Raw genomic sequence first — 22,579 nt, 5'->3', positions numbered from 1 at the left:
GGGGTTAGCCCTGTTGCTGCCAACTAATGCCAACCATACCTTGCTGGAATGCACAGCCACAACGATAAAATACAAAGCATTATAATTAGAGTTGAGCGAACACCTGGATGTTCGGGTTCGAGAAGTTCGGCCGAACATCCCGGAAATGTTCGGGTTCGGGATCCGAACCCGATCCGAACTTCGTCCCGAACCCGAACCCCATTGAAGTCAATGGGGACCCGAACTTTTCGGCACTAAAAAGGCTGTAAAACAGCCCAGGAAAGAGCTAGAGGGCTGCAAAAGGCAGCAACATGTAGGTAAATCCCCTGCAAACAAATGTGGATAGGGAAATTAATTAAAATAAAAATTAAATAAATAAAAATTAACCAAAATCAATTGGAGAGAGGTTCCATAGCAGAGAATCTGGCTTCCCGTCACCCACCACTGGAACAGTCCATTCTCAGATATTTAGGCCCCGGCACCCAGGCAGAGGAGAGAGGTCCCGTAACAGAGAATCTGTCTTCATGTCAGCAGAGAATTAGTCTGCATGTCATAGCAGAGAATGAGGCTTCACGTCAGCCACCACTGCAACAGTCCATTGGCATATATTTAGGCCCAGCACCCAGGCAGAGGAGGGAGGTCCCGTAACAGAGAATCTGTCTTCATGTCAGCAGAGAATTAGTCTGCATGTCATAGCAGAGAATGAGGCTTCACGTCAGCCACCACTGCAACAGTCCATTGGCATATATTTAGGCCCAGCACACACACAGGCAGAGGAGAGAGGTCCCGTAACAGAGAATCTGGCTTCATGTCAGCAGAGAATCAGTCTGCATGTCATAGCAGAGAATGAGGCTTCACGTCAGCCACCACTGCAACAGTCCATTGGCATATATTTAGGCCCAGCACACACACAGGCAGAGGAGAGAGGTCCCGTAACAGAGAATCTGGCTTCATGTCAGCAGAGAATCAGTCTGCATGTCATAGCAGAGAATGAGGCTTCACGTCAGCCACCACTGCAACAGTCCATTGGCATATATTTAGGCCCAGCACCCAGGCAGAGGAGGGAGGTCCCGTAACAGAGAATCTGTCTTCATGTCAGCAGAGAATTAGTCTGCATGTCATAGCAGAGAATGAGGCTTCACGTCAGCCACCACTGCAACAGTCCATTGGCATATATTTAGGCCCAGCACACACACAGGCAGAGGAGAGAGGTCCCGTAACAGAGAATCTGGCTTCATGTCAGCAGAGAATCAGTCTGCATGTCATAGCAGAGAATGAGGCTTCACGTCAGCCACCACTGCAACAGTCCATTGGCATATATTTAGGCCCAGCACACACACAGGCAGAGGAGAGAGGTCCCGTAACAGAGAATCTGGCTTCATGTCAGCAGAGAATCAGTCTGCATGTCATAGCAGAGAATGAGGCTTCACGTCAGCCACCACTGCAACAGTCCATTGGCATATATTTAGGCCCAGCACCCAGGCAGAGGAGGGAGGTCCCGTAACAGAGAATCTGTCTTCATGTCAGCAGAGAATTAGTCTGCATGTCATAGCAGAGAATGAGGCTTCACGTCAGCCACCACTGCAACAGTCCATTGGCATATATTTAGGCCCAGCACACACACAGGCAGAGGAGAGAGGTCCCGTAACAGAGAATCTGGCTTCATGTCAGCAGAGAATCAGTCTGCATGTCATAGCAGAGAATGAGGCTTCACGTCACCCACCACTGCAACAGTCCATTGGCATATATTTAGGCCTAGCACACAGGCAGAGCAGAGAGGTCCCGTAACAGACAATCTGGCTTCATGTCAGCAGAGAATCAGTCTGCATGTCATAGCAGAGAATGAGGCTTCACGTCACCCACCACTGCAACAGTCCATTGGCATATATTTAGGCCTAGCACACAGGCAGAGCAGAGAGGTCCCGTAACAGACAATCTGGCTTCATGACAGCAGAGAATTAGTCTGCATGTCATAGCAGAGAATGAGGCTTCACGTCAGCCACCACTGCAACAGTCCATTGGCATATATTTAGGCCCAGCACCCAGGCAGAGGAGAGAGGTCCCGTAACAGACAATCTGGCTTCATGTCAGCAGAGAATTAGTCTGCATGTCATAGCAGAGAATCAGGCTTCACGTCAGCCACCACTGCAACAGTCCATTGTCATAAATTTAGGCCCAGCACCCAGGCAGAGGAGAGAGGTCCCGTAACAGACAATCTGGCTTCATGTCAGCAGAGAATTAGTCTGCATGTCATAGCAGAGAATGAGGCTTCACGTCAGCCACCACTGCAACAGTCCATTGGCATATATTTAGGCCTAGCACACAGGCAGAGCAGAGAGGTCCCGTAACAGACAATCTGGCTTCATGACAGCAGAGAATCAGTCTGCATGTCATAGCAGAGAATGAGGCTTCACGTCACCCACCACTGCAACAGTCCATTGGCATATATTTAGGCCTAGCACACAGGCAGAGCAGAGAGGTCCCGTAACAGACAATCTGGCTTCATGTCAGCAGAGAATCAGTCTGCATGTCATAGCAGAGAATGAGGCTTCACGTCACCCACCACTGCAACAGTCCATTGGCATATATTTAGGCCTAGCACACAGGCAGAGCAGAGAGGTCCCGTAACAGACAATCTGGCTTCATGACAGCAGAGAATCAGTCTGCATGTCATAGCAGAGAATGAGGCTTCACGTCACCCACCACTGCAACAGTCCATTGGCATATATTTAGGCCTAGCACACAGGCAGAGCAGAGAGGTCCCGTAACAGACAATCTGGCTTCATGTCAGCAGAGAATCAGTCTGCATGTCATAGCAGAGAATGAGGCTTCACGTCACCCACCACTGCAACAGTCCATTGGCATATATTTAGGCCTAGCACACAGGCAGAGCAGAGAGGTCCCGTAACAGACGATCTGGCTTCATGTCAGCAGAGAATCAGTCTGCATGTCATAGCAGAGAATCAGGCTTCACGTCAGCCACCACTGCAACAGTCCATGGTCATAAATTTAGGCCCAGCACCCAGGCAGAGGAGAGAGGTCCCGTAACAGACAATCTGGCTTCATGTCAGCAGAGAATTAGTCTGCATGTCATAGCAGAGAATCAGGCTTCATGTCAGCCACCACTGCAACAGTCCATTGGCATATATTTAGGCCTAGCACACAGGCAGAGGAGAGGTTCATTCAACTTTGGGTAGCATCGCAATATAATGGTAAAATGAAAATAAAAATAGGATTGAATGAGGAAGTGCCCTGGAGTCCAATAATATATGGTTATGGGGAGGTAGTTAATGTCTAATCTGGACAAGGGACGGACAGGTCCTGTGGGATCCATGCCTGGTTCATTTTTATGAACGTCAGCTTGTCCACATTGGCTGTAGACAGGCGGCTGCGTTTGTCTGTAATGACGCCCCCTGCCGTGCTGAATACACGTTCAGACAAAACGCTGGCTGCCGGGCAGGCCAGCACCTCCAAGGCATAAAAGGCTAGCTCTGGCCACGTGGACAATTTAGAGACCCAGAAGTTGAATGGGGCCGAACCATCAGTCAGTACGTGGAGGGGTGTGCACACGTACTGTTCCACCATGTTAGTGAAATGTTGCCTCCTGCTAACACGTTGCGTATCAGGTGGTGGTGCAGTTAGCTGTGGCGTGTTGACAAAAGTTTTCCACATCTCTGCCATGCTAACCCTGCCCTCAGAGGAGCTGGCCGTGACACAGCTGCCTTGGCGACCTCTTGCTCCTCCTCTGCCTTGGCCTTGGGCTTCCACTTGTTCCCCTGTGACATTTGGGAATGCTCTCAGTAGCGCGTCTACCAACGTGCGCTTGTACTCGCGCATCTTCCTATCACGCTCCAGTGCAGGAAGTAAGGTGGGCACATTGTCTTTGTAGCGTGGATCCAGCAGGGTGGCAACCCAGTAGTCCGCACAGGTTAAAATGTGGGCAACTCTGCTGTCGTTGCGCAGGCACTGCAGCATGTAGTCGCTCATGTGTGCCAGGCTGCCCAGGGGTAAGGACAAGCTGTCCTCTGTGGGAGGCGTATCGTCATCGTCCTGCCTTTCCCCCCAGCCACGCACCAGTGATGGACCCGAGCTGCGTTGGGTGCCACCCCGCTGTGACCATGCTTCATCCTCATCCTCCTCCACCTCCTCCTCATCCTCGTCCTCCTCGTCCTCCAGTAGTGGGCCCTGGCTGGCCACATTTGTACCTGGCCTCTGCTGTTGCAAAAAACCTCCCTCTGAGTCACTTCGAAGAGACTGGCCTGAAAGTGCTAAAAATGACCCCTCTTCCTCATCCTCCTCCTCCTCCTCCTGGGCCACCTCCTGTTCCATCATCGCCCTAAGTGTTTTCTCAAGGAGACATAGAAGTGGTATTGTAACGCTGATAACGGTGTCATCGCCACTGGCCATGTTGGTGGAGTACTCGAAACAGCGCAACAGGGCACACAGGTCTCGCATGGAGGCCCAGTCATTGGTGGTGAAGTGGTGCTGTTCTGTAGTGCGACTGACCCGTGCGTGCTGCAGCTGAAACTCCACTATGGCCTGCTGCTGCTCGCACAGTCTGTCCAGCATGTGCAAGGTGGAGTTCCACCTGGTGGGCACGTCGCATATGAGGCGGTGAGCGGGAAGGCCGAAGTTACGCTGTAGCGCAGACAGGCGAGCAGCGGCAGGATGTGAACGCCGGAAGCGCGAACAGACGGCCCGCACTTTATGCAGCAGCTCTGACATGTCGGGGTAGTTGTGAATGAACTTCTGCACCACCAAATTCAGCACATGCGCCAAGCAAGGGATGTGCGTCAAATTGGCTAGTCCCAGAGCTGCAACGAGATTTCGCCCATTATCACACACCACCAGGCCGGGCTTGAGGCTCACCGGCAGCAACCACTCGTCGGTCTGTTGTTCAATACCCCGCCACAACTCCTGTGCGGTGTGGGGCCTGTCCCCCAAACATATGAGTTTCAGAATGGCCTGCTGACGTTTACCCCGGGCTGTGCTGAAGTTGGTGGTGAAGGTGTGTGGCTGACTGGATGAGCAGGTGGAAGAAGAGGAGGAGGAAGCCGAGAAGGAGGAGGTGGCAACAGGAGGCAAAGAATGTTGCCCTGCGATCCTTGGCGGCGGCAGGACGTGCGCCAAACAGCTCTCCGCCTGGGGCCCAGCTGCCACTACATTTACCCAGTGTGCAGTTAGGGAGATATAGCGTCCCTGGCCGTGCTTACTGGTCCACGTATCTGTGGTTAGGTGGACCTTGCTACAGATGGCGTTGCGCAGTGCACACTTGATTTTATCGGATACTTGGTTGTGCAGGGAAGGCACGGCTCTCTTGGAGAAGTAGTGCCGGCTGGGAACAACATACTGTGGGACAGCAAGCGACATGAGCTGTTTGAAGCTGTCTGTGTCCACCAGCCTAAATGACAGCATTTCATAGGCCAGTAGTTTAGAAATGCTGGCATTCAGGGCCAGGGATCGAGGGTGGCTAGGTGGGAATTTACGCTTTCTATCAAATGTTTGTGAGATGGAGAGCTGAACGCTGGCGTGTGACATGGTTGAGACGCTTGGTGACGGAGGTGGTGGTGGTGGTGTTGGTGGTACATCCCCTGTTTGCTGGGCGGCAGGTGCCAACGTTCCTCCAGAGGCGGAGGAAGAGGCCGAGGCGGCAGCAGCAGAATAGGCCGAGGCGGCAGCAGCAGAAGAGGTAGCAGGGGGAGCCTGAGTGACTTCCTTGGTTTTAAGGTGTTTACTCCACTGCAGTTCATGCTTTGCATGCAGGTGCCTGGTCATGCAGGTTGTGCTCAGGTTCAGAACGTTAATGCCTCGCTTCAGGCTCTGATGGCACAGCGTGCAAACCACTCGGGTCTTGTCGTCAGCACATTGTTTGAAGAAGTGCCATGCCAGGGAACTCCTTGAAGCTGCCTTTGGGGTGCTCGGTCCCAGATGGCGGCGGTCAGTAGCAGGCGGAGTCTCTTGGCGGCGGGTGTTCTGCTTTTGCCCACTGCTCCCTCTTTTGCTACGCTGTTGGCTCGGTCTCACCACTGCCTCTTCCTCCGAACTGTGAAAGTCAGTGGCACGACCTTCATTCCATGTGGGGTCTAGGACCTCATCGTCCCCTGCATCGTCTTCCACCCAGTCTTGATCCCTGACCTCCTGTTCAGTCTGCACACTGCAGAAAGACGCAGCAGTTGGCACCTGTGTTTCGTCATCATCAGAGACATGCTGAGGTGGTATTCCCATGTCCTCATCATCAGGAAACATAAGTGGTTGTGCGTCAGTGCATTCTATGTCTTTCACCGCTGGGGAAGGGCTAGGTGGATGCCCTTGGGAAACCCTGCCAGCGGAGTCTTCAAACAGCATAAGAGACTGCTGCATAACTTGAGGCTGAGACAGTTTCCCTGGTATGCATGGGGGTGATGTGACAGACTGATGGGGTTGGTTTTCAGGCGCCATCTGTGCGCTTTCTGCAGAAGACTGGGTGGGAGATAATGTGAACGTGCTGGATCCACTGTCGGCCACCCAATTGACTAATGCCTGTACCTGCTCAGGCCTTACCATCCTTAGAACGGCATTGGGCCCCACCATATATCGCTGTAAATTCTGGCGGCTACTGGGACCTGAGGTAGTTGGTACACTAGGACGTGTGGATGTGGCAGAACGGCCACGTCCTCTCCCAGCACCAGAGGGTCCACTAACACCACCACGACCATGTCCACGTCCGCGTCCCTTACTAGATGTTTTTCTCATTGTTATGGTTCACCACAACAACAAATATATTATTTGGCCCAATGTATTGTATTCAAATTCAGCGGGATATAAATTTGAGGCCTAGTATTTAGGCGCTGGGTGACCGGTATGGATTTAGTGACAGAATTAGACTTGGAAATGCACAGAAGCGTGTGTGTGAAGTTATTCTGAATGACCCTATGTGCACCTTCAATATTATATACCCTTTTAGGGATAGATTTCAAATAGCTCTGATATAGCAGAAACCACTAAATTATGAAATTGCTAAATTGGGAATTGTACTTCAACCCAGAACAAAAAATGTGCTTTGACGGACACTAAATATCTTGCCCAGCAACAACAGTACAGCGGTGGGTAACGAGAGATTTAGAGGGATTTAAATTTGAGGCCTAGTATTTAGGCGCTGGGTCACCGGTATGGATTTAGTGACAGAATTAGACTTGGAAATGCACAGAAGCGTGTGTGTGAAGTTATTCTGAATGACCCTATGTGCACCTTCAATATTATATACCCTTTTAGGGATAGATTTCAAATAGCTCTGATATAGCAGAAACCACTAAATTATGAAATTGCTAAATTGGGAATTGTACTTCAACCCAGAACAAAAAATGTGCTTTGACGGACACTAAATATCTTGCCCAGCAACAACAGTACAGCGGTGGGTAACGAGAGATTTAGAGGGATTTAAATTTGAGGCCTAGTATTTAGGCGCTGGGTGACAGGTATGGGTTTAGTGACAGAATTAGACTTGAAAATACACAGTAGCGGGTGTGTGTGAAGTTATTCTGAATGACCCAATGTGCACCTTCAATATTATATACCCTTTTTGGGATAGATTTCAAATAGCTCTGATATAGCAGGAACCACTAAATTATGAAATTGCTAAATTGGGAATTGTACTTCAACCCAGAACAAAAAATGTGCTTTGACGGACACTAAATATCTTGCCCAGCAACAACAGTACAGCGGTGGGTAACGAGAGATTTAGAGGGATTTAAATTTGAGGCCTAGTATTTAGGCGCTGGGTCACCGGTATGGATTTAGTGACAGAATTAGACTTGGAAATGCACAGAAGCGTGTGTGTGAAGTTATTCTGAATGACCCTATGTGCACCTTCAATATTATATACCCTTTTAGGGATAGATTTCAAATAGCTCTGATATAGCAGAAACCACTAAATTATGAAATTGCTAAATTGGGAATTGTACTTCAACCCAGAACAAAAAATGTGCTTTGACGGACACTAAATATCTTGCCCAGCAACAACAGTACAGCGGTGGGTAACGAGAGATTTAGAGGGATTTAAATTTGAGGCCTAGTATTTAGGCGCTGGGTGACCGGTATGGATTTAGTGACAGAATTAGACTTGGAAATGCACAGAAGCGTGTGTGTGAAGTTATTCTGAATGACCCTATGTGCACCTTCAATATTATATACCCTTTTAGGGATAGATTTCAAATAGCTCTGATATAGCAGAAACCACTAAATTATGAAATTGCTAAATTGGGAATTGTACTTCAACCCAGAACAAAAAATGTGCTTTGACGGACACTAAATATCTTGCCCAGCAACAACAGTACAGCGGTGGGTAACGAGAGATTTAGAGGGATTTAAATTTGAGGCCTAGTATTTAGGCGCTGGGTCACCGGTATGGATTTAGTGACAGAATTAGACTTGGAAATGCACAGAAGCGTGTGTGTGAAGTTATTCTGAATGACCCTATGTGCACCTTCAATATTATATACCCTTTTAGGGATAGATTTCAAATAGCTCTGATATAGCAGAAACCACTAAATTATGAAATTGCTAAATTGGGAATTGTACTTCAACCCAGAACAAAAAATGTGCTTTGACGGACACTAAATATCTTGCCCAGCAACAACAGTACAGCGGTGGGTAACGAGAGATTTAGAGGGATTTAAATTTGAGGCCTAGTATTTAGGCGCTGGGTGACCGGTATGGATTTAGTGACAGAATTAGACTTGGAAATGCACAGAAGCGTGTGTGTGAAGTTATTCTGAATGACCCTATGTGCACCTTCAATATTATATACCCTTTTAGGGATAGATTTCAAATAGCTCTGATATAGCAGAAACCACTAAATTATGAAATTGCTAAATTGGGAATTGTACTTCAACCCAGAACAAAAAATGTGCTTTGACGGACACTAAATATCTTGCCCAGCAACAACAGTACAGCGGTGGGTAACGAGAGATTTAGAGGGATTTAAATTTGAGGCCTAGTATTTAGGCGCTGGGTCACCGGTATGGATTTAGTGACAGAATTAGACTTGGAAATGCACAGAAGCGTGTGTGTGAAGTTATTCTGAATGACCCTATGTGCACCTTCAATATTATATACCCTTTTAGGGATAGATTTCAAATAGCTCTGATATAGCAGAAACCACTAAATTATGAAATTGCTAAATTGGGAATTGTACTTCAACCCAGAACAAAAAATGTGCTTTGACGGACACTAAATATCTTGCCCAGCAACAACAGTACACCGGTGGGTAACGAGAGATTTAGAGGGAATTAAATTTGAGGCCTAGTATTTAGGCGCTGGGTCACCGGTATGGATTTAGTGACAGAATTAGACTTGGAAATACACAGTAGCGGGTGTGTGTGAAGTTATTCTGAATGACCCTATGTGCACCTTCAATATTATATACCCTTTTAGGGATAGATTTCAAATAGCTCTGATATAGCAGAAACCACTAAATTATGAAATTGCTAAATTTGGAATTGTACTTCAACCCAGAACAAAAAATGTGCTTTGACGGACACTAAATATCTTGCCCAGCAACAACAGTACACCGGTGGGTAACGAGAGATTTAGAGGGAATTAAATTTGAGGCCTAGTATTTAGGCGCTGGGTCACCGGTATGGATTTAGTGACAGAATTAGACTTGGAAATACACAGTAGCGGGTGTGTGTGAAGTTATTCTGAATGACCCTATGTGCACCTTCAATATTATATACCCTTTTAGGGATAGATTTCAAATAGCTCTGATATAGCAGAAACCACTAAATTATGAAATTGCTAAATTGGGAATTGTACTTCAACCCAGAACAAAAAATGTGCTTTGACGGGCACTGAATAACTTTCCCAGCTACAACAGGACAACGGTAACGAGAGATTTAGAGGGATTTAAATTTGAGGCCTAGTATTTAGGCGCTGGGTGACAGGTATGGGTTTAGTGACAGAATTAGACTTGGAAATACACAGTAGCGGGTGTGTGTGAAGTTATTCTGAATGACCCTATGTGCACCTTCAATATTATATACCCTTTTAGGGATAGATTTCAAATAGCTCTGATATAGCAGAAACCACTAAATTATGAAATTGCTAAATTTGGAATTGTACTTCAACCCAGAACAAAAAATGTGCTTTGACGGACACTAAATATCTTGCCCAGCAACAACAGTACACCGGTGGGTAACGAGAGATTTAGAGGGAATTAAATTTGAGGCCTAGTATTTAGGCGCTGGGTCACCGGTATGGATTTAGTGACAGAATTAGACTTGGAAATACACAGTAGCGGGTGTGTGTGAAGTTATTCTGAATGACCCTATGTGCACCTTCAATATTATATACCCTTTTAGGGATAGATTTCAAATAGCTCTGATATAGCAGAAACCACTAAATTATGAAATTGCTAAATTGGGAATTGTACTTCAACCCAGAACAAAAAATGTGCTTTGACGGACACTAAATATCTTGCCCAGCAACAACAGTACAGCGGTGGGTAACGAGAGATTTAGAGGGATTTAAATTTGAGGCCTAGTATTTAGGCGCTGGGTGACAGGTATGGGTTTAGTGACAGAATTAGACTTGGAAATACACAGTAGCGGGTGTGTGTGAAGTTATTCTGAATGACCCAATGTGCACCTTCAATATTATATACCCTTTTTGGGATAGATTTCAAATAGCTCTGATATAGCAGGAACCACTAAATTATGAAATTGCTAAATTGGGAATTGTATTTCAACCCAGAACAAGAAATGTGCTTGAACGGACACTAAATAACTCGCCCAGCTACAGCACTAGGGACAGATTTAGCTGGATATAAATTTGAGGCCTAGTATTTAGGCGCTGGGTGACCGGTATGGATTTAGTGACAGAATTAGACTGGGATATGGCCAAAAAATGAACAGACTATTGCTGGTTAAATGCACTTGGTGTGACAGCTTCACCCTGATGTAGGCTTTAGCCAAAAAACAACCACACCATTGAGGGTTAAATGCACTTGGTGACAGGCGCAGCTTGCCCCTGATTTTGTATATGGCCAAAAAATGAACAGACTATTGCTGGTTAAATGCACTTGGTGTGACAGCTTCACCCTGATGTAGGCTTTAGCCAAAAAACAACCACACCATTGAGGGTTAAATGCACTTGGTGACAGGCGCAGCTTGCCCCTGATTTTGTATATGGCCAAAAAATGAACAGACTATTGCTGGTTAAATGCACTTGGTGTGACAGCTTCACCCTGATGTAGGCTTTAGCCAAAAAACAACCACACCATTGAGGGTTAAATGCACTTGGTGACAGGCGCAGCTTGCCCCTGATTTTGTATATGGCCAAAAAATGAACAGACTATTGCTGGTTAAATGCACTTGGTGTGACAGCTTCACCCTGATGTAGGCTTTAGCCAAAAAACAACCACACCATTGAGGGTTAAATGCACTTGGTGACAGGCGCAGCTTGCCCCTGATTTTGTATATGGCCAAAAAATGAACAGACTATTGCTGGTTAAATGCACTTGGTGTGACAGCTTCACCCTGATGTAGGCTTTAGCCAAAAAACAACCACACCATTGAGGGTTAAATGCACTTGGTCGCAGCTTGTGCTGGCGCACCACAAGACACAAAATGGCCGCCGATCACCCCAGAAAAATGAGACTGACAAACGGTCTGTGCAGCCTAAAAACAGTGAGCAATTGAGGATCAGCAGCTCAATGATCCACAGCTGCAGATCGATCAGTTAATCAAGTCCTTTGGAGGAGTTAATCTGCCTAATCTCGCCCTACTGTCGCAGCCGCAACCTCTCCCTACGCTAATCAGAGCAGAGTGACGGGCGGCGCTATGTGACTCCAGCTTAAATAGAGGCTGGGTCACATGGTGCTCTGGCCAATCACAGCCATGCCAATAGTAGGCATGGCTGTGATGGCCTCTTGGGGCAAGTAGTATGACGCTTGTTGATTGGCTGCTTTGCAGCCTTTCAAAAAGCGCCAAGAAAGCGTCACAAAAGCGCGAAGAAAGCGACGAACACCGAACCCGAACCCGGACTTTTACGAAAATGTCCGGGTTCGGGTCCGTGTCACGGACACCCCAAAATTCGGTACGAACCCGAACTATACAGTTCGAGTTCGCTCATCCCTAATTATAATGCATAATGATGTAGCCGGGTCTGGGTGCACATATAGCAGTATGTAGGATAGTATATAGTGTTTGTATACTGCTTAAGCTCATTATATCCTAACCTCCTGCCCCATGCTGTATTTCATGACCTATCAGACTCAGGTTACACTTGGTGCTTGACTGCAGGTATTCTGCTCCTAGCTCAGTCACCCAGCTGCTGAGTGTACTGTTTCTGGACAGAGAACCCATTAATTTTAAGAGTAATATATGCAAGTTGTTTGCCCTGGGTGAGTAGATTACCAAAATGTATTAATAGTGCCCTATAATGATTTTTAATTTCAGCATTCACCAAGCGAGAGGTCTCACTGCAGAGGCCAGTGAGCTAAAATACTGCATTGCAGTCACTTTACTAAGCCCTAGCTATTTAATTGCTGGCTAGTAAAGCAGTGATGAGAATCGCCTCTTCCCGGGTACTGTGAATTAGTGTTGATCGAGCATGCTCGGCCGAACACCAGTTCGGCTCGAGCATCGCGATGCTCGGCACATCGCGAATTCCGCGTGTGCTCGAGCGCGATGCTCGAGTCTACTCCCCGCACGTTTGTTCACTGCTATGCAGCCAATAAACGTGCAGGTAAGTACTGCCACTCACTGTAATTCCGTAGCCATGTTGATTACTGGCATTACAGTGATTGGCAGGAATATAAAGCAGCTATAAAGTCTTAGTCAAGGGGAGCTGTGCTGTAGAAGGGACAGATAGTGTAGGGAATTGAATAAAAAAAAATTGTTAGGCAGGGTAGATGTTAGAGACCCAAAAGTCCTTTTAAGGACTATTGTTGTATCTTCCAGAAATATATATTTTTAGCGCAACCTGCGCTAAATAGCTTGCAATTGTTTGGCCGCTGCAGACAGCGACATTATCTGCGCTACATCTCCTGTGTAACGTGTGCGCAGCATAAAAATATCTGTGACATCCAGTGTACTTTTTCCGTAGACGGTTTCCGCTGTGCACAGTGACATTACCTCTGCTACATCTCCTTTTTAACGTTTGCACATCCTAAATATCAGTGACATTCAGTCTAATTTATTTGCGCATACACTTACAAAACCTGTGCTAGTGTTCGTGTGACATACTTGCAAGCATATATACCATTTAATATGCAAAAGGCGAGCAGTAAAGGACGAGGAAGTGGCCATGCTGTTGATGGTGTACGCAGAGGCCATGGCCCTGGGCGCGGGGAAACTGTGCCTGCTGCCAGAGCACAAGAAACACACTCATCCACGATTCCTAGCTTCATGTCCCAGTTTGCAGGGCGGCGCAGGACACCATTCTCGAAGTCAGACCAGTGTGACCAAGTGGTCGGTTGGATTGCAGCCGATAATGCTTCCAGTCGGTTAAGCACCACCCTGTCTTCCACAAAGTCCAGTCTCAGTAGCCAAGAGTCTGGTCAACAGAACCCTCACCCTGATCCTCCTTCCTTCCACCATGGAGAGTCTTGCCAAACAAGTGATCCCACACTTGGATATTCCGAGGAGCTCTTTTCATCGCCATTCCTTGATTTGGGCCTCTCGTAAAGCCCGCTTGAAGAAGGACATGAGGAGATTGTGTGCACCGATGCCCAAATTCTTGAGCATCCACAGTCACAAGAAGATGACGGTGGGGAACGGCAATTAGTGTTTCACAAGGTGGATGATGATGATGAGACACAGTTGCCCAATAGTCAACCCCAATTAGTGTCTCAAGGGATTCATGATGAGAATGAGACACAGTTGTCAATAACTGAGGTTATTGTTAGGTCAACAAGTCAGGAGGATGACCAGAATGAGGAAGTGGAAGAGGAGGTGGTGGACGATGAAATCACTGACCCGACCTTGGAAGGTGCCAAGCCTAACAAGGACAGCAGTACAAAGGAGGAGGGATCCGCAGCACCGAAACAGGCTGGAATAGGCAGTGGGGTGGCAAAAGGTAGAAGGTGGGCCACACCAAACAGGCCTGCAACTGTTCCCCGGAGCACCTCCTTGCGGCAATCTCCCTTGCCAAGGGTAAGGTGTTCTGCAGTCTGGCGCTTTTTTGAGGAAAGTGTGGACGATAAAAGAATTGTCATTTGCAACCTGTGCCGTACCAAAATGAGCAGGGGAGTGAACACTAGCAACCTCACCACCACCAGCATGATCCGCCACATGACATCAAAGCACCCTAATGAGTGGGCCGAATACCTGGGTCCACAATCGGTGTCTGCGGGTCACACCACTGCCTCCTCTTCCCCTGTGTTATGTGCTGGCCGATCCCTTGTCCAAGACGCAGGCCCGGATGCCTCTCGCCCTGCATCTGGACCTTCGCAAGCACCATCAGCTAGCACTTCCACTTCTGTGTCCCAGCACAGCGTACAGATGTCCATACCCCAGGCCTTAGAACGAAAGCGCAAATACCCAGCCACCCACCCACAGGCCATAGCACTAAATGCGCACCTTTCCAAATTACTGGCACTGGAAATGTTGCCATTTAGGCTTGTGGACACTGAGACTTTCTGCAGCCTGTTGGCGGCAGCGGTCCTTTACTCAGTCCCCAGCTGCCACTATTTTTCCCGGTGTACCGTCCCCGACTTACACCAGCATGTGTCCCGTAACATCACCCGTGCCTTGACCAATTCAGTTATTGGGAAGGTCCACTTAATGACTGACACATGGACAAGTACTTGTGGCCAGGGACGCTACATTTTCCTGACGGCACACTGGGTGAACGTTGTGGCTGCCCAAACCCCTGATGAAGCCAGATCACTGGTGAAACATGTTGGGGGGGGGGGGCAGACTTAGAGAGTGGTGGTGTGGGAAAGTGCACTCCCAGCCACCTTCTACAAACAACAGTGTATAATCACGCAGATACATGGCATCGATAATGAGGATCAGCTAGTTTTAACCCTCATAAATATTCCTCACTTATAGTATTGTAATAGTTTAATAGGTTTGTTCATACCATTTTAACCAATTTATTAAGTTATATTTTAATATCTAGGACAACAGAGGATATTAGCTTGTAGCTATATGGTCAGATAAGCAGGCACTCGCCCCTAATGTTTTAGAGAGTCAGCTCACCAGCAGACCCTCAACCATAATTTTTTCCATGGTCAGCTCAGCAGCAGGCCCGCAACCATAAATTTTTTCCATGGTCAGCTCAGCAGCAGGCCCGCAACCATAATTTTTTCGATAGTCAGATCAGCAGCAGGCCCGCAACCATAATTTTTTCGATGGTCAGATCAGCAGCAGACCCCTTTCGATGGTCAGATCAGCAACAGGCACTCGCCCCTAATGTTTTAGATTGTCAGCTCAGCAGCAGACCCTCACCCCTAATGTTTTAGATGGTAAGATCAGCAGCAGGCCCTTGCCCCTAATGTTTTAGAGGGTCACCAGCAGGCCCTTGCTCCTAATGTTTTTGAGGGTCACCAGCAGGCCAGCAATCATAATTTTTCAAGGGTGTGTATGATGCCCTCCTTTATGTGTAATACAGGGTATATTGGAGTGCCGGTTCCTTGTAATTTTTGGAAGTCCTTTCAATTAGTGCATAGGCTCTATGAGTATAGGAGTATTGTACCACAATGTGAAAGAGGCCCTCCTTTATGTGATATACAGGTTGTATCAGAGTGCTTCTTCCTTGTAATTTTTGGCAGCACTTGCACTTTATAAGTAAATAAAGAGGAAAGAATGTTTAGTAACAATTTTTCCTCTAAAATCGATTTTATGTTCGGTTTTGTGCGTATTATTTTCAGTCTGTAAAATTGGCGTACTACTCGGACAACATCGTTGCCAGCAGCGACCTGGGAGTCCAAGATGCATCCATACATCCTTCCCATGCTGTTCCCGAACCATTTCAGTGGTGTTTCCATCAATTTCTGACCTTTTCATGTGAACCAGACACCCTCCCTTCTTCAGAGCAGGGGGTGCCTGGTTTAATGCTTTGGTTCTCCCATTGACTTCCAATGTGCTTGGGTGCTCGGTAGAGCACCGGAGCATTCCGAGGTGTTCTACTCAAGCACCCGAGCACTTTGGTGCTCGATCAACACTACTGTGAATCTGAAACCTTGTGATTTTCCATACTGTGTTATATGGGACATAAGAATTTGGATAGAATTGCTGATGCTCGGTTATCTTCTGGTGTTACCTGCTGTTGTATATTTATTTTATCTTTTAATTATCAGCCTTTTGTTTTTTTTGTTTTTTCTTTGAAAATATGGATTATATTGAAAAACAGTTTTTTCAACCAAGATATCTGTTTTTGGATCTGTTGATACCTATTATATCTATTACGTAGGAAATGTCTTCCTCTAATCTGAACATTATATTACATATATTGTAGATTGTCAAAATGATTGAAATAATATGATTGCTCATCTGAAAAAAATACAGATTAGTCTTCTATTTTAAGTCTACTAGGGATAACTATGACATTAATAAAGTGTACCTGAGTGTTCAAAGTAAGTTTGCATAAAGGCTGTGTTTCAGCGTAGAATCATAACTGTAGGCAGAGCTAACAGAAGTAGGTAGGGACAACAGAAGAAGGTGGCGCCTGCAGTACCAATTGCCAAAACCAACTACCGCAGTGCAACACAACAATGCTTCAGCAGAACCAAATAACACTGTGCAGCACAAAACACTGCCGCCCTCGCCAAAGTATTCAACTGTATCACCATTCTGAGGAAGACATCTTGGGAACCTCATGCAACCATGAGGAGGGCCTGGGTCACCCCCTCGGAAATTGCTCTGTAGGGTCTGTGGCCAGTCTGCTCATGCAAAAATGCAACCAAGTTGAACATGCGATTAACATGAGGCCACCTTGTGATACTGGTTGACTCTTTCACAACCCTAACTACCAAGGGCAGGAGGAATTGGTGCTTGTCTGTCCCCATCACTGTTCCATGATCTTTGGTTTGATTACTTAGCTATACCCTTATTTACTATGGTTGTAGAGACTGCATGGTATGAACCATTGCACAAGTTTATACTATTGAATGGGACCAACCTGTGATGGACCTTCTCTCCTCAGGGCAATTTGGGCTGTCTCTATGGTACAGTATATGCTCAAGGTTTAGAGTGAACAGATAACACATTTCGATATCGTCCACAATACATGAGTGTTAGGCTTCTATAAAGAAAGTTATATTTTCTGAACTCGCCTGAGGTTAAATCCTCTAGTAAATAATAAAATCCTTTCAAAGGCTTTTTGGCAGTACCCCAGACCTGGTGGTATCTGCAATGTTTTATAATATTGTACATAATTGTGTATTGTTATTGTTACATATTTTAATGTTTTGGCCATGTATTCCAGCTAGGTTCGGTATGGTTGGCAGGGCTAACCACCCTTTTCCTCCCCTCTTGTTAGGAGTGGTCTGGTCCTGCTTCCTGCTAGGAGGGGGAGTTCCTGTTCAGAGAGTGAGGGGAGACAAAGGACATGTCAGAGCTCCTGGCAGAAAGCAGGACAAGCCCTCTCCTACCAGGAGGAGGGGAGCAGAGTGGTTAGCCCTGCCAACCATATCTTTTTTAGCTGGAACACACGGCCAAAATATTAAAGGGGTTGTTTGCTTCATTTAACATCCATATCAGATCGGCGGGGGTGCCGGGAGTCGGATCAGCTGTTTGAAGAGAAGGTTGTTTACCTGCTTACCATCGCAACTGCAGCGATGAGCAGTGTTATTACACCTAAGCCGTCCCATTTACTTCTATACGATGGCTCCTTCCTATTGAATGGAAGGAGCCATCCCATAAAAGTAAATCGGACGGCTTAGGTATAATTACACCTGCTTGTCGCTCTGATGTCGACCACGAGCAGGTAAACCATGAAGGAAAGGCCGCGCTTGCACGAGTGCGGACTTCTCTTCAAATAGCTGATCGGCGAGGGTGCTGGGAGTCGGACCCCGCTGATCCTGAGGATAGGTCATCAAGATGAATAAAGCAGACAACCCATTTAAAATACATGATAATACCAATACACAACTATGTACAATATAAAATATTGTAGATAACTCCACGTCTGGGGTACTGCATTTTTCCTTTAAATTGCTTTCCTTATGATCAAAACACTATACAGTTTCTGGTCCTAATTGATCCTAATGGTAGTATTACAGTGGAATAATATAGTGTAGTAATAGATATTACCCATAATAGTGTAAGCACACCATACACTAGACAGATATTTTCCAATATGCTGCATGTTTTATTCGCATCATGTAAAAACAGTATATAGTATATCCCATTTTTAACGTTATGATCCGGTGTGAGGCTATCATAACTGCATAATATTATGGGCATGCCTGCTATATTATTAGAATGCTATCTTGGGCGATAAGGGAGCCTTGCCATATAAAACCCGGGGATGAAATTTCCATAATTTCCTCCAAATGAGCATTTACTGATATAAAGAGCAAGCTGGTATTTGCTTTAAAGAAGTGTAAAAATCCAAGTGGTGGCATTGGCTGAACAGTGGGAATGCATCTATCCATGTGCAGCCTAGCATATCAGCTTGGCGATTTCATTCCTGCAGGTGTCATATGTTCAGCAGAAGCCAGTAGTCAGCAGCAGTGATTAACAAGATGTAAAAATTGACCTGATTTCTTTAGAGTCATTCAACTGTAGCACCAGGCCTTGAGGTAGAAGACACTGCTGATAGCTAGTGACCTGGACCTGTCTGGACACCGAGTGCCCAAGGCTTATATACTGTAATTAAGTACACCGGGGGAAATCTACAATGTTCCAAAGTATGTAATAATATAAGAGTTTTATAAACTAGCATTTTATTTCGTTTGGCTGGGAGAAAGGCTTTTCCAGACATTTAGACAGTCGGCATTGCCTCCTAAGGAGTAAATTTAAAAGGAGGAAACTTTATATTCAATGGCACCCCTAAAATCTTTAAACAATCATTATTCAGAGAGTATGTTATAGTATAACAATTCTCAGTTCTTGTTGAAGAGGCGATCTTCTGAAATGAGATAGAGGTGTGTATTAGAGGCCAAGAAGATAATTCATAAGAAGAGTATTCATGCCTACAAAATCCCATTACGTATAGGGGGTTTTCTGGGAACTGAAAAAAATATAACTAATGGCAGAATTATTAAATGCAATAAAAAACACTATCAACTGGTAAATCCTCTGGTGCTCCGCTGGTCCCCCAGTCTGCAGAAGTTACAGGTAAATCAACAAAGTTAGCTGGGACCATTGGCTCTCTGACAGGGTATTTGACCTCGCTTTGTCCCAGGCTACTTAACGGAGTTTCAGAAGGAAATCGGATAACCCTCAGGATCATCCTGCAATAATGAAATGGTAAGTACTTACCTCACAGCCCATTCCTCTAGTTCACCTGGTCATGCTTTATCTATCAGGCTGCAGCGGTGATGTCACCTCTACAACACATAATGGGTGCACCCAATCACTGGCCTCGTCAGGTGCACTGCAGAGGCCAGTGACTGGCTGCAGCAGTGACGTATTGTCAACATGACGTCACTACTGCGGCTGGATAAATGGAGCCTGGCCGGGAGAACCAATGTGGTGATGCGGGATCTGTGAGGTAATTACCAGTTCTTTATTACAGGCGGATCTGAAAGGTTGTCCCGTTTCCTCCTGAAACCGGACAACCCCTATAATCTTAATTCTTTTCTTTTCGTCTTCTACTAAACAGGTTTTTTCTGTGGTTTTTACTCACTAAAATACCAAGTCTGAACTCGGCTAATGCGATATTATAGTACAGCTTTTGCAATTTTTCAATATACTTTTTGTATCCATTCCTGGCTGTTTTCAAGATCTCTGCATGCAGTCACTCACTAGGTCCCTTAAAGGGGTTGTCTCACTTCAGCAAGCAGAATCTATCATGTAGATAAAGTTAATGCAAGGCACTTACTAATGTATTGTGATTGTCCATATTGCCTCCTTTGCTGGCTTGATTCATTTCTCCATCACATTATACACTTCTAACTATAGGAAAAGCAGGAGTGCAAGCATGACCACTGCTGCTGGATTGCAGGGTAGTTGTAACCACTGGATATGAGCAGTGTATAATGTGATGGAAAAAATCAGACCAGCAAAGGAAGCAATATGGACAATTACAATACAATACATTAGTAAGTGCCTTGTATTAACTTTGCCTACATGAGAAATGCCATTTGTTGCAGTGAGACATCCTTTAAGCCGTTACTTCCAAAAGTCTTCCATTGAATGGCTGGAAGCAGAAATCATGAAAATGGTGAAAAACTGATGCATTATAAGAATATTCTTTATTTGGCAAAATCAAATACTCCATTAATATGCCTCTAAATTCTCTCTCCATGTCAATAAGAACATTGGAGCAGACTTATCAAAAGTGGTGTAGAGGAAAACAGGCTTAGGTTAGTTTCACACTAGAGTTTGAGAGCTCTGGCAGGCTGTTCTGGCAGGGAGTAGGCTGCAGGATTATTGTCCTGCACTCATAAGATCATATAAGTATATGATTGCTATAGGCAACTAAGCCATTTTTCCTTTGCACGACTTTTGATAAATGATCCCCGTTGGGCTAACAGTCAGACTGCCTTTGTTGCCCATAGCAACCAATCAAAGTCAAAAGTGTAGCGGCGCATGCACAGTTACAAACTGTGCTGGTTTATGAACGAATTCGATTCCTACTAATCGGATGGCTTATGTCTATCCCAGAGACATGAGGACTCATTTATCAAAGCTAACAGTAAGTCTGTCTTTGTTGCCCATAGCAACCAATCAAAGCTCAATTTTCATCTCTCCAGAGCAGCTTAAGAAATGAGAGAGGAGGTCTGATTGGTTGCTATGGGCAGCTCCATTATAGTCTATTATCTTCTATTCATCCCCTAGGCTCCTTATAGCCAGCGCCTTCTTCACTATACTTTACTTGTATTGTGCGTGGCGGCATAAATTGCTTCCTCTTACAATTTAATGGCCAGTCGATGTATGTTAAGCATTGTGTAAAAAAGGAAATTAATATTTGATCAGCTCACTGAATGGAGGGCGGCACCCAGGAAAGATGATAGGCATCAGTTTATTCATTGACTTCAGATAGAGTAGCGGCGTCTGGCCTTTCCCTTTATCGTTACACAATGCGTCTCTTTCACTTGGCCACAATTTCTTTTCTCATTGCAATTTGCTTTTCAGACAAGAAAAAGAGCATTTGTTAAAACCCTGTAAGAAGCAATTGGCGAGATTCATGTGAATATGAACGCACAATGGTGATCTGTTGTAGATCACAGTTACACTTCTGTTTACCAAGACTTTTCACAGTTGCTTTGTGCAGATCCAGTCTTTTTCCAAGGTAAATGCCAACATTTTGTATATTTTCCTTGGAAATCAATATACTGCATACAAGACTATCAGTCTATGTCTGATAAATGTGTGAGTAGGTGGTAACCTGATGTAAACAGTTTTGCCAGCAAATACTGGGGCAAATTTACTAATACTGTCTGAGATTTAGACAGGCTAAACTTAGGGCCCTATTAGACTGCCCGAAATTTGGGCAGGATGAGCGCCGATGGGTGATAAACGCATCCATCGGCACTCATGTACTGACCCAGAGGTACACTACAGAAAGGGTTAATTTCATGCCAAAGAGTTAATGGTGTACCAAGAGTTGTGATTTGTTGTTACAGCACTTTTCTTTATGCACTATATACACCCCCTGGCAATGTATGGGCAACAAATGGTTAACTAACTGGCAGACTGGGTTAGGTTGCCAGAGGGATGGTCTGAGCCTGCCCCCTAGTTGGAGAGTCTTAGCTGAGCAGAACTAGAGACAAGACCTACATGTGTAAGGACCTGCCAAGTAGAGGGAGAGACACCACTCCTGAGATTGAAGAGCTGCCAGAGAACTACTTAACTGAGAGAAAACCACTGAGATAAAAAGAACAGACATCCACAGAAGGTTGTGGCCGTGCACTGGAGTCAGTAAGGTACTGCTCGTTTATGACATTAAGATTTTACTGGTTCTGAAAAGGGTTAATTGCCTCCAGCACCTGCCACCCTTTGAGATCAACTGGCCATCTGGATATAGGATCTGCTGTCACAACCAGACAGCTGAGAAGCTCTGACAGAGGCCTTTCAGAACCTCCTCCTTGAGTTTCTGTGTTGTGGTATTCAGCTCCTCCTCTCGTTAGCCTCTCTCAAGCTGTCATGTGTTGGACTAATTGCTTCCCTTTAAATTCTTCCCCAGAAGGCTTTTCTGGGCGGCTTATACTACTTCCTGGAGTGTGTGTGCACGCTGACTCTGTCCTCCTGTTTGCTTCAAAGCTAAGTGTTGTACCTTTATCTGTTATTTTCTGTTTGCTGGATCCCAGGTGACCCTGACTCCCTCCGTATCTTGTGTAGGGAGCCGGTGGTCGTGTCCCCTCACTATTGTAGGGTGCTCAGGGCTTTATAGTCAAGGTTCGTGGATATGCAAACCTCCACCATTCGGATCTTTGCATAGGCTGAGCAGCCAGGGAAAGTGCCAGGTCTTCTGCAGGGGTCTCCCTTGGTTCCTTAGTTTTTGGATC

At 45.9% G+C, this 22,579-nt stretch overlaps 1 protein-coding gene across 8 annotated transcripts in view; it reads left to right on the top strand.

Moving 5' to 3' along the window:
- LOC122945322 (microtubule-associated protein 2-like) overlaps positions 1 to 22,579 on the top strand; it is a 222,426-nt gene that overhangs the window by 152,850 nt on the left and 46,997 nt on the right. The gene's annotated exons all lie outside the window — the stretch shown is intronic.

The sequence above is a fragment of the Bufo gargarizans genome, chromosome 8 (assembly GCF_014858855.1).
Source record: "Bufo gargarizans isolate SCDJY-AF-19 chromosome 8, ASM1485885v1, whole genome shotgun sequence".
NCBI classification, from domain to species: domain Eukaryota; kingdom Metazoa; phylum Chordata; class Amphibia; order Anura; family Bufonidae; genus Bufo; species Bufo gargarizans.
Note: the sequence above shows the minus strand (reverse complement) of the source record. Positions and strands in the feature narration are given on the sequence as shown.